The sequence below is a fragment of the Hyla sarda genome, chromosome 4 (genome assembly GCF_029499605.1).
Source record: "Hyla sarda isolate aHylSar1 chromosome 4, aHylSar1.hap1, whole genome shotgun sequence".
Classification (NCBI taxonomy): domain Eukaryota; kingdom Metazoa; phylum Chordata; class Amphibia; order Anura; family Hylidae; genus Hyla; species Hyla sarda.
This window is the reverse complement of record NC_079192.1, coordinates 110,165,157-110,178,091: the sequence shown is the minus strand read 5'-3', so window position 1 is coordinate 110,178,091 and position 12,935 is coordinate 110,165,157. Positions and strand designations below refer to the sequence as shown.

General features: G+C 43.3%; 1 long non-coding RNA gene across 1 annotated transcript; it reads left to right on the top strand.

The window, feature by feature from the left end:
- The first annotated feature begins 441 nt into the window (after nucleotides 1-441).
- LOC130366886 (uncharacterized) lies at nucleotides 442-1,254 on the top strand. Its single transcript, XR_008891980.1, has 3 exons — nucleotides 442-579; nucleotides 669-711; nucleotides 803-1,254. It is a non-coding gene; the product is annotated as an uncharacterized LOC130366886 (long non-coding RNA).
- Nucleotides 1,255-12,935: the final 11,681 nt, after the last annotated feature.

Below are 12,935 nucleotides of genomic sequence, written 5' to 3'. Positions count from 1 at the left end.
GATCCGCCATTTTAGGTCTCCAATAGCCTGGAACGCTGTAAAATGAAGTTTAATGAAGCGATTCGCGCTATTCATTGCAAATCGAATATTTCATGAAATTCGTAACAAATTCGGGTTTGTTGGCTTTGATTCGCTCATCTCTAATTGTGGCCACTCCCCCTGCTCCCTGAGCTAGGCTGAGAGTGGCCGCAACATCTGGAGTACACTGCACATGTGCGTACGCAACTTGCAGCTCCCTCTGTGTCTGTTCATAGCGGTGGATTGCTACTGCGAGCAGGACACACGGGTACAGCTGGAGGCTCACTCTAGGATCGGGCAGTAGCGCATCCACAGCATCATATACAATGGGGATGCAGTACGTGTGACCCGACCCTAAACCCATTTTCCCCACAAACAAACAAAAAATAAGTTTAGTCAGTTTCTCTCACATTTCATAGATGGTGACATGTTGTATCATGTGTGCACACGGACTATTTTCTCAAACAGAAGAATAAACTCTAATAGACAGCCAATGAAGGGGATGGAGCTTCTGGACATCAATGTTAGGATTTTGGAAGAAGCAGGAACTCCACCAATGAAGTGAGTAACAATAATACATTCATTTTACTTTTTTTTAAGCATTCTATTTAAAATTATATCACATTACTCCCGTGTCATGCCACCTGCAGCATATGAAATCCAAAGCGTTTAGTGGGAGTCAAATACCGTCTGGTTAGTGCATGGGTGATTTTCAATTACTGACTTGCTATTTTCTATTCTGGATAAAATTCTCTGCCTTCTCCTATCTTTCCATTGCATAAAGCAGGAGCATCAGACACGGCACAGCCCCAGCACCTTAATCCTTGACAGTGAGAAGCGCATGTAAGATGAGCCTGATTCGCTGAGACCAGCACTGATCAGCAGAACAAAGCTCCCCTGCTTTCATCAATGAGACTGACACAGGGATGAGATGTATGTGACAGAGGGACATTATGGAGAAAATGCTAATTGTCCTGTGAAGTCAGGAATTGGAATTTCTACAGTACAGTAACAAATAATAATCAATTTACATAATACATTTTCCTATCCTTGTTGTGGTGACTGCAAGTTTCATTCCATGCGACAGCTGCTTTCATATTCTCATATACAGTAAGCAAAGAAGTGTGCAGTCCATCAGACTACCTAAAGAACAATCTCTGCAAAGATAAATATTGCTAGATAGCAGGGCTTCTACCTAAAAACAGTTATTACCTCCACACTGATCATACTGGAAGCCAATGCCACCTTCTATAGTAAAAAAATAAATAAAAATAAGACAATGAGTTACAAGTATGGATAAAAGTTTGTGGTTAACTGGTTAAGAAGGGAGGGTGTATCCTTGCATCCCGCTACTTGAGGACAAAGGCAGTGGTGTAGCAGAGGCCCCCGCAGCCCCCATGGTGAGGGGGGCCCATCTAGGTAGGGGCCCCATGCATTGCCGCTGCTAGGGGGGCCCGCAGCTGCATCTTGCGTGCCGCCAGGCTGGAGCGCTGTCCTATACGTGTGCCCCACACTCCATGCGCTATTCGACCCTCATTCCATGCGCTGTGTGGCCCGGGCACATGGCAGTGCGGCCCGGGCACATGGCAGTCAGTGACTGTGAACACCTCCCCCCCCTCCCCGCGATGCTGTGGTACGGGCGGATGCAGATAAGCAGGAGGAGGCCAAAGACGTGTGTGTGTATTGTTTATGTGTGTGTGGTGTGTATGATGTGTGTGTGATGTGTGTGTATGATGTGTATGTGTAGATATAAAGGCCCACATTTATCATTGCAGTGCAAGTGAAGCATTTTTTTACACCGTTTTTTTTGTGTGCTGGTAATGTGTAGGAGTACCTAATTTATTAAAAGGTAAAAGAGCTTTGATAAATTTTGTGCAGGTCCGCATTTTCTGAAATTTCTGTCTACACATACACCAAAAAGCTACACTATGTCTGGGCTGGTGTAGTTTTAGAGACTATTCAGTGGCTTTGCGCCTTTTTTTGCTCCTTTTTACAAAAAGGCGCAATGATAAATCCCTTCCATATCATGTCTATTGCCAAAATCTGTGGATTGCAACTCAAAATCAGGGGATTGCAACTCAAAATCAGCAGTAATGTGTAAACAAAAAGGGTCAAAAAAAGGCGCAAAAAACCCTGCTTGCGCCTTTTTTGCCCCTTTTTTAGACACAAAAAACAGTCTAAAGACAATGATAAATGTGGGCCAATGTGTGTGTATGTATAATGTGTTATGCAGTGGCGTAGCGAAGGACTCTGCAGCGGGAAACTCTGCTCGTATGAATGTACCCTAAAAACACTACACTACACCTACACTACACAAAATAAAGAGTAAAACACTACATATACACACCCTACACACACTAAATATACACAGTTACCCCCCAGTCTCGTATGGTACTTTCCAAAACAGAGCCCCCAGCTGTTGCAAAACAACAACTCCCAGCATTGCTGGACAGCCGTTGACTGTCCAGACATGCTGGGAGTTTTATAACAGCTGGAGGCACCCTGTTTGGTGGCGTAGGCAAACGCCATGGTTCCATCCAGGTCCGCCCCTATGCAAATCTCTAATTTCGGCCTCAAATGCACATGGCGCTCTCTCACTTCGGAGCCCTGTCATATTTCAAGGCAACAGTTTAGGGCCACATATGGGGTATTTCCGTACTCGGGAGAAATTGCGCTACAAATTTTGGGGGGCTTTTTCTTCTTTTACTCTTACGCTAACATTGGGGGGCATTTTCTCCTATTACCCCTTTCTCCTATTACTCCTTGGGAAATGAGAAATTTGGGGTAACACCAGCATTTTAGTGAAAGAAATCAAATTTTAAATTTTCATATTCGACTTTAACGAACGTTTGTCAATCACCTGTGGGGTCTTAAGGTTCACTGTACCCCTAGTTACATTCCTTAAGGGGTGTAGTTTCCCAAATAGTGTGCCATGTAGTTTTGTTTTGCTGTTCTGGCACCTTTGGGGCTTCCTAAATGCGACATGCCCCCTAAAGACCAGTTTAGCAAAATTCGCTCTCCAAAAGCCCATTGTTGCTCCTTCCCTTCTGAGCCCTCCAGTGCACCCACAGAGCACTTTACATCCACATATGGGGTATTTCCTTACTAAAGACTCCTTTTACCCCTTGTAAAAAAAAAAGAACATTTTAGTGTAAAAATTTATATTTTTAATTTTCTCCTCCACTTTTCTGCTATTCGAGAAAGGTTAACAAACTTTCTGAATGTCATTTTGAATTCTTTGAGGGTGCAGTTTTCATAATGGGGTCCATTATTGAGGATTTCTAACATAAAAACCCTCAAATTCACTTCAAAACTGAACTGGTCCCTGAAAAATTCAGATTTTGAAATTATTGTGAAAAAGCATCCTAGAGTTATTAATGCATAAAGTGAAAATGGTCAGATTTGCAAAAAACAGGCTTGGTCCTCAAGGGGTTAAGAGCACAGGGTTTGCTGGTAATAGACGTGCGTGCCGTGCACAGACACATCTGTTGCCAGGAAAGATGCCGTCAGTACGGAGGCCCTGACTCTTTTTAAGGGGAAGTGGCAGCCAGACCTGCTGTAAATATTTAATTTACAGGTTAGTGCAGCATGAGTTGTAGTTTTGCGTCACCAGCATAGCCATAGGCTGAATCAGGGCATGCTGGGTGTTGTATTTAGTAACTACAACTCCCAGAGTTCTTTGACACAGTCTATGGCTCTATAGCTGACATTATATAGTAGTATAGGTTATGATGCAACATACTTGGAGTTGTAGTTTTGGGTCAGCTTCAGAGTCATAGGCTGTATCAGGGCATGATGGGCATTGTAGTCAGTAACTACAACTCTCAGCATTCCTTGACACAGCCTTTGACTCTGCAGCATGCCCAAAACTACAGCTCGCAGCATGTTGCATCATAACCTATACTACTATATAATGCAACATGCTGGGAGTTGTAGTTTTATTTGGGGAAGCTGCGCCACAGGAACTGAAGAAGCAGAGCACAACCAATAACACTGATCAATACTGTATTATGGCACAGCATTGTTCAGTGTTCACATCCACATGTAATGGTCTCCTATTGGGGCCAAAAAATAGTGAAAATATGTTTAGGTTAATAAATGTTAAACCCTTAAGAATCAGAGCATTTTTTTTTACACATCTGGTCACTTTAAGCATTAATAACTCTGGGATGCTTTTACTTATGAATTTGATTCCAAGATATTTTTTTGTGACATATTCTACTTTAACATAGTGGCACATTTTCGTCAATACTTGCATCATTTCTTGGTGAAAAATGTGAACATTTAGCATTTTTCTAACTTTGAAGCTCTCTGCTTGTAAGGAAAACAGACATTCTAAATACATTTTATATTGATTCAAATATACAATATGTTTACTTTATGTTGGCATCATGAAGTTGACATGTTTTTACTTTTGGAAAACATCAGAGGGCTTCAAAGTTCAGCAGCAATTTTCCAATTTTTTAAAAAATTTCTAAATCAGAATTTTTCAGGGACCAGTTCAGATTTGAAGTTGATTTGAGGGGCCTTCATATTAGAAGTACCACATGAATGACCTAATTATATAAACTGCACCCCTCAAAGTATTCAAAATGACATTCAGAAAGTTTGTTAACCCTTTAAGTGTTTCACAGGGATAGAAGCAAAGTGAAGGAGAAAATTTAAAATCTTCATTTTTTACACTCGTATGTTCTTGAAGCCCCAGTTTTTGAATTTTTACAAGGGGTAAAAGGAGAAAAAGCACCCAAAATTTGCAACCAAGTCTCTTAAGTAAGAAAATACCTCATATGTGCATGTAAAGTGCTCTGTGGGTGCACTAGAGGGCTCAGAAGGGAAGGAGCCACAATGGGATTTTGGAGAGTGAATTTTACTGAAATGGTTTTTAGGGGGCATGTCACATTTGGGAAGCTCCTATGGTGCCTTAACAGTGAAAAAAAAAAACATATGGCACACTATTTTGCAAACTACACCCCTCAAGGCACATAACAAGGGATCCAGGGAGCCTTAACACCCCACAAGTGTTTGACGACTTTTTGTTAAAGTCGGATGTGTAAGTAAAATAAAACAAAATTCACAAAAATGCAGTTTTTTCCCCAAATTTTACATTTTTACAATGGATAATAGGAGAAAATGCCCCCCAAAACTTGTAACCCCATTTCTTATGAGTAAGGAAATACCCCATGTGTGGACGTCAAGTGCTCTGCTGGTGCACTACAATGCTCAGAAGAGAAGGAGAGGCATTGAGCTTTTGGAGGGAGAATTTGTTTGGAATGGAAGTCGGGGGGCCATGTGTGTTTACAAAGTCCCCCGTGGTGCCAGAACAGTGCCCCCCCCCCACATGTGACCCCATTTTGGAAACTACACCCCATACAGAATTTAATAAGGGTTGCAGTGAGCATTTACACCTCACTGGCGTTTGACAGATCTTTGGAACAGTGGGCTGTGCAAATGAAAAATTTTATTTTTCATTTTCATGGACCACTGTTCCAAAAGTCTCTCAGACACATGTGGGGCGTAAATGCTCACTGTACCTCTTATTACATTATGTGAGGGGTGTAGTTTCCAAAATGGGGTCACATGTGAGTGGGGTCCATTGTTCTGGCACCATGGGGGCTTTGTAAACACACGTGGCCTTAAATGGGGTCACACGTGGGTATTTATTTTTTTGCATTTGTGGAGAGCCACTGTGGTGAATGGCAGGACCACGCGTGTTGCGGTAAGAGTGGTGGGATCAGATGTTATTAACCCCAGGGGTCGGATGGTATTAACCCCTATGTGTTTGTGACGCCAATGTGGTTTTCGGGTTCTGGAACACCACATGCTCGGATTCTCCGATATCCCACAGGCTAGTAGTGAATAAAGAGTCCACAACCAGTTATGGGTAAACAGCTTAGGCCAAATTTCCCAGAGAGGTGGCCAGTACCCAGAGGACCTCACAGCTTGCTGGACCAATACTTGTAATAAACTTGACTTTGACTTGTTATTAGACTTGACTTGACTATGTGCAGGACTTGACTAGATGTAGTGACAGCAGACATAGACTTGTAGACTTACTGGAGATACTTGTAGCTTTTGGGATACTCAAGATGCTGAACACTTGACTCTAAGGCCTCTGTTGCTTGCTGCCTCAGCAAAGACTTTGATGTTACTCTCAAAAGATTCTGAGGAAAGAGAAAGCTAATTAAAGATGGCCACCCCTTTTTATAGTGGGTGGCTGGACTAAAGCCCATTGGTCAAGCTGTGGGTTATAGGTTAAAGCTGGAGCTCTCTGGGAGTACATGTTACAACAAATCATTTAACTGCATAACATGTGACAGGCTTACTCACAGGTCCTTGAGACCTCCCACAGGTCCTGTATACTGTCTAGACATAGGGATCCTGTCTAAGCATTAAAGTGATACATACACCATATAGAACAACAGGGAGAAAACAAAGGGAGACCCTGTAGGGGAACCCCCAGGTCACTGAGGGACTCAACCTGACAGGGCCTACAGGTAGTATAGGACAATGTACCTGTACTGGGACATTACAAACCCCCTTGGTTAACATAAGTCATCCTCGACATAAAGCTCTGTCAGGCTTGAGGAACGAAGTGGCCGAGGGGCCAGATGCAGTTCTGAGGCATTTTATGCACAAACGTCCATTTCAGGCTGGTGAAACAATGAATAACATTAGAGTCTTTGTATAATGGTCCAGACACACTCTGACTTGTAGACAAACAGGATTGAGGATTGTTTATGACTGAACACATAAACATTTATTTATAAGGACCTTTTCTAGACACTGTATAACTGGACTTACATTTTATAAGTGGACTATGCATTTACTTACTTGCATAACTGTTTACTGAACATATGATGACATTTTTGACCATGCAAATAATACACTATGCATGTGATATACTGTACATGACTAGGCTATATACTAGACATTGTTTACTAAACATTGTATACACGACTAGACTTATGACTATAGACTTATAGTTGCGGATTGGGTTGCTGGAGGTTCTCTTCCCAATGCCTTGGCTACTGGGGTCCCTTGGCATAAAACACATCTCCCCAGAACACAATTTTTGGTTTACTCTAGACATTTTTTATGCTAGACAATGAATATGGATAACACTTTGACATTCATGTTACCTTTTACTGTTTACGTGCTTTAGGTTAGTTTCAGGAATACTTACTGGCCAGGAAAGTGTCCTGTGCACGAACAGGATAACATATGACATTACATACACTTGACATGTTACTTTGAGTAGTCTGTGAAATGTGAGTGATGCAGTACTACTTTATGTGACTGAGGTATACTTGACTTAGGTATACTGACTATGGGGTTTATTTACTAACGTGATCCCGACTCTTTTTTTGTCGGGTTTTGCACCCAAATTGTGTTGCACGTCCCTTGCGACACAATTTGTGACCAAAGAACCAAAGCCCACCATTTGACAAGAAAAAAACTGAAAATGGGGCGTGGCCACAGGATAAAGTGGGCGGTGTCCCGACAAAAGGGGCGTGGTCCCGACAGTTTTGAAAAATCCCAACATATTTACTAAGGTTTCGACAGAAAAAGTGTTGTATTAAGCTGAGAAAAACCCGACAGATCAGAACAGTTGTAAAAAAAGCAAAATGTAGGGAAAAGTGCAAAATGTAGGGAAACCTTAGTAAATACCTTGGAAAAATACCAGTGGGAAATCAAAACCCACAAAGAAACCTACACTCCACTCTTAGTAAATAAACCCCAATGTGTACATTAATTGCGTACATAACTATGTGTATTGTAGTATACTACACATACTATACTTTGTACTGGATGCAGGTAAAGGGGTGATATGTGCTTCTCCCGACCGTATAAGGACAAACCCCTGTGAGGAAACAACCAGACATCATGAATGACTGTACACATTGACCCTTATTTACTAAGAGTGGAGTGTAGGTTTTTTTTGTGGGTTTTAATTCCCTACATTTTATTTTCCACGGTATTCACTAAGGATTCCCTACATTTTCCACTTTCCCTACACTTTGCTTTTTTCTACACATGTTCTGATCTTTCGGGTTTTCCTCAGCTCAAATCCACCACATTTTATGTCGAAACCTTAGTAAATATGTTGGGTTTTTGTGAAAATGTCGAGAACACGCCCCTTTTCGGAGACCACGTCCCCTTTTCCCCAGCGGCCACGCACATTTTTCGGATTTTCTTAGCAAAATGGAGAGTTATTTTTTTTTTTTTTCAATTCTGGCGCAAAATCTGGCGCAGACAGAATTTCTGGCGCATTGCGACAGAATCTGGCGCACAAGCCGACAAAACATCTCGGGTTTGCAATAGTAAATGAGGGCCATTGACTTTTAGTGTACAATAACTTTATACATTTTATTTGACATTAGAGATTTGATAACACAACATAGGACCGTCGCATTTGAACCACAACAACTCAGTGTACCTCCGAATCCATTTTTACTGAACCAAAATATATTACTTTAGAGTTCATGTACTGCTCAGTAGTTCATGTACATAAGGAGATCATTGTTCAGCCAACTCAGGGTCCCCATCCTGAGAAGGCTGGTATGCATCTTAACCTCTTAAGGACTCAGGGCATACCTGTACGCCCTGAGCCCGGTCCCGGTGTTTAAAACGGGGTCACAGCGTCACACCGGGTCGGTCCCAGCTGCTATTCATAGCCGCGACCCTGGGCTAACAGCGCAGCACCGATCGTTGTGCCGCATGCTATTAACCCTTCAGACGTGGCGATCAAAGTTGACCGCCGCGTCTGAAAGTGAAAGTAAACGCTTCCCGGCAGCTCAGTCGGGCTGATTGGGACATCGCAATAAAATCGCGATGTTCCGATCAGCTAGGACGCAAGCGGAGGTCTCCGCGGCGTCCGATCGGGGTTTGATTGCTTCAAGCCTGAGCTACAGGCTTAGGCAATCGAGCTCCTATCTCGCTGATCCATGCAAAGCTATGGCTTTTGCAAGGATCAGCATAAGAGATCAGTGTGTGCAGTGCTATAGGTCCCTATGGGAGCTATAACACTGCAAAAAAAAGTGGAAAAAAAAAGTTAACAAAGGTCATTTAACTCCTTCCCTAATAAAAGTTTGAACCCCCCCCCTTTTTCCCATAAAAAAACTGTGTAAATAAAAATAAACATATGTAGTATTGCCGCGTGCGGAAATGTCCAAACTATAAAAATATATCGCTAATTAAATTGCACAGTCAATGGCGTACGCGACAAAAAATTCCAAAGTCCAAAATAGCGTATTTTTGGTCACTTTTTATATCATGAAAAAATGAATAAAAAGCGATCAAAAAGTCAGATCAATACAAAAATGGTACCGATAAAAACTTCAGAACAAGGCGCACAAAATACGTCCTCAAACCGGCCCATATGTGGAAAAATAAAAAAGTTATAGGGGTTAGAAGATGAGAATTTTTAACATATAAATTTTCCTGCCTGTAGTTATGATTTTTTTCAGAAGTACGACAATATCCAACCTATATAAATAGGGTATCTATTTAACTGTATGGACTTACAGAATAAAGATAAGTTGTTATTTTTACCAAAAAATGCACTGCGTAGAAACGGAAGCCACCAAAATTTCTCTTCAATTTTGTCGCACAATGAATTTATTTTCTGTTTCACCGTGGATTTTTGGGTAAAATGACTAATGTCACTGCAAAGTAGATTTTGGTGGTGCAAAAAATGAGCCATCATATGGAATTTTATGTGCAAAATTGAAAGCGGTATGATTTTTAGAAGGTGATGAGGAAAAAATGATAATGCAAAAACGGAAAAACGCTGAGTCCTTAAGGGGTTAATAGAATCTGAATTCAGGTAGAAAACAGACATGGTGCACATCTACAATCTTGCACAATGATCTGATTGCTTCTCAGCATAATTTCAAAAACTAACAGGTTGTTAGTATATACGTTTTGATCAAAAAGTACAAAGCCCACTCGCCACATCAAGGCCACCTATTAAGAGTGGGTTCCTAACGTCCCTAGCATAAAATGGCGTAGCACTGGGCGGCGACCACCACCGCCGTGACACCAGTGCCCACAGGGGGAACGACCCACTGGCAGAGCGGCCCCAATGCCACTCAAACCAGTCCATGGGTCGCACCTCCCCGCAGACACGGCACCACGGCAGCAACGGACGCCGCACAGCACCACACCAGTGTGAACAGGATGTTACAGCTCGCTTACCATGCTCTCCCTGTCAGACTGGGAGGCTGCCAGGAAAGAAAAGGCCCATGTGCAGCTAACTACTACTTATATAGGGTTGGGCTGAGGGGGTGGGGAAGAGTGCAGACAACATGTTCAAACAAAAAAAAAAGAGGGGATAGAAATAGAATAGAATTAATAGAATCTCCTACCACAAGGATTCTCTCGGCTAATGCCGGGCACATGACTTACGAGATTGGTTGCGTTACAAGTGGATGAAATTTTCTTGGCAAAGTCTTGTCAGGCACATATCTTGAACTGTTGCTAAAAACCTGAAACAAAGTTTGCTACTGCACGACAGACAGTTAGTCTTGCGACCAAGTTTTGGTTACATTTCCTGTACGCAAGTTACTTAGAGAGCGTTCTATCTTTCAGGCAATTTTCTTTCCCATTCTCGCCTACCAGGTGGGGTTCTAGGTTGTGAGATGAACCTATGGTTGGCGGACTGGGCCCCTTGCATGGGGTTAATATGGGTGTCCCATGACACGTTAGACAGACTGGAATTGGTCATAGTAGGATTAACTGTAACCACCACCTGCACTGCAGCGGCTTGCGCCACTTATTGGTAATGCCTGCTTTTCAGGCCAAACCTCCGTGACAACTGGAGTAGGCATAGGCACTTTCGTGGGTACCCATTGGTTAGGCCAAACCTCCCTGACAGCTGGAGTGGGCCTGGGTAAATGAGTTCCTAGGAGTAGGCCTGGGCACATTTGTACAGGACTTGCGGCAACTTGCCTTCGGCACACACCCGCATACTGTAGATGGGTGGCCTGACTTGACATGGTAGCTGAGTGATTAAGGCACACACTGTTATCCTGTTCATGACGCCAAAAATCAAATGTGGAGGTAGCTTGGGGGTGTAGGTGATGCAGCTGTGCAGTGATGAAAGGGTGTCTGATTAACCCTTAACTGTCATGATGCCCAGGTGCGGGTTCTTCCTCTGTATATATATATCCTACCGCCACCCGTCCCAGGAACGATAGGGAGGAATAAAGGATTGTCCACAACCGGAGGTTTAGTAAACTGGAAATAACTTTATTGCAACTTCTCATGCAGGGTAATAATAGTAACAGTCTATACAGAGAACAGACGTTAGGTTCCTCACAGTTGGTTGGGACCATGTAGGGAAATAAGCTCTGAGGCTTGCGGTACGCTGTTCCACTGAATTTAGGGTTTGGTTTTAGGTTCAGTAGTCACGTAGATTTAGGATTGAGTTTAGATGAACTCACGGTTTTGTATTCGGCTGAAGTTAGCAGGCTTCAGGCCTAGATTTGTCTTGCAGGTATGCACGGAACTCCTCTCTCTTTGCTAGTCTGGAACCCAGGAGAGTGATGATTGGGTAACAGCGCCCTTATATGGTAAGGGGGCAGGCTCAAAGCTTATTGGTTCCCACCAACTGTCAGTCCTTTCACAAAGCATTGTGGTACAACATGTGACCCACTCATGTGACCTGAAAGGTCCTTAATCTTAACCTTACAGTAGGCTTAATAGATATGTGACCAAAGGTCCTGGAAGTACTATACATATACATTAATTATATAAATTATATACATCAAACAACATAAAATTAAAGAAGGAAGAGGTGACAAGGGGTTATCCAACTAAGGAGGATCCTACCGGTACACAGGAACTCGGACTTTGGGGACTTAGCACACAAGGAACGGTACAAGGTACGGTACCGTGACACCACAGATGGTATTAACCCTATATGTTTTTGACGCCAGTGTGGTTTTTGGGTTCCGGAATAACACACGCCCGGATTCTCCACTATACCACCGGTCCTTAAGGGGTTAAATAGATCAGAAAATTATGCACATAGCGATATCAAATATGTTTATTTTTATTATATTTACATATTTTTTATATGAAATTTGGAAAAAGGGGGGTTATTTAAACTTTTAATATGGAAGGGATTAGTGTATGTGTTAACCTTTTAAGGATGCAGGGTGTGCAGGTACACCCTCATTCCCTGGTACTTAAAGTCGCAGGGCATACCTGTACACCCCAACACCTTAAGTGGCTTTGAAGTGAGAGCAGGGCAGTGCACTGGCCCTTTAAATCTTAGAGAGCTGGCGCGCGCGTGCCCTAGAGAGCAGAGCTGCGCGCGCCAAGACGTGACAGCCGGGGACCGGGACAGGTAAGTAGATTGGGATGCGATCCACGAGAGGGCGCGTCCCGCTATGCGAATCGCATCCCCGCTGGCAGTGTCAGTGCAGTGCTCCCGGTCAGCGGGTCTGACCGGGGCGCTGCAGAGAGGAGAACGCCGCGAGCGCTCCGGGGAGGAGCAGGGACCCGGAGCGCTCGGCGTAACAGTACCCACCCCCCTTAGGTCTCCCCCTCTTTTTGTCTGCTTGTCCCTTCATACGAGACGAGGACATAGGGAGCGACTCTTGAGTTTCCGTCCGGAAGAAAGAGAAGTCCTGGGTAACTTCATCAACGGCAGGCAATCTTGAAGAAGTGGGAATGGGGAGGGGGGCAGAGGGTGAAGCTTACCACATGGCAGAGTGTTACCAGGAAGGGGGCTATGAGGAGGCAAAATCTCAGCTTGCTTTTTACCGAAAATATCCTGGTAAGCCTTGGGAGGGGCCGGTATGGGTGGAACCTCAGGAGTTAGACAAGTGGGAGCAGATGTGAGGCATCATTTATGACAAGAAGGACCCCAATTTTTGATCTCCCCGGTGGTCCAGTCAAGGGTAGGAGAA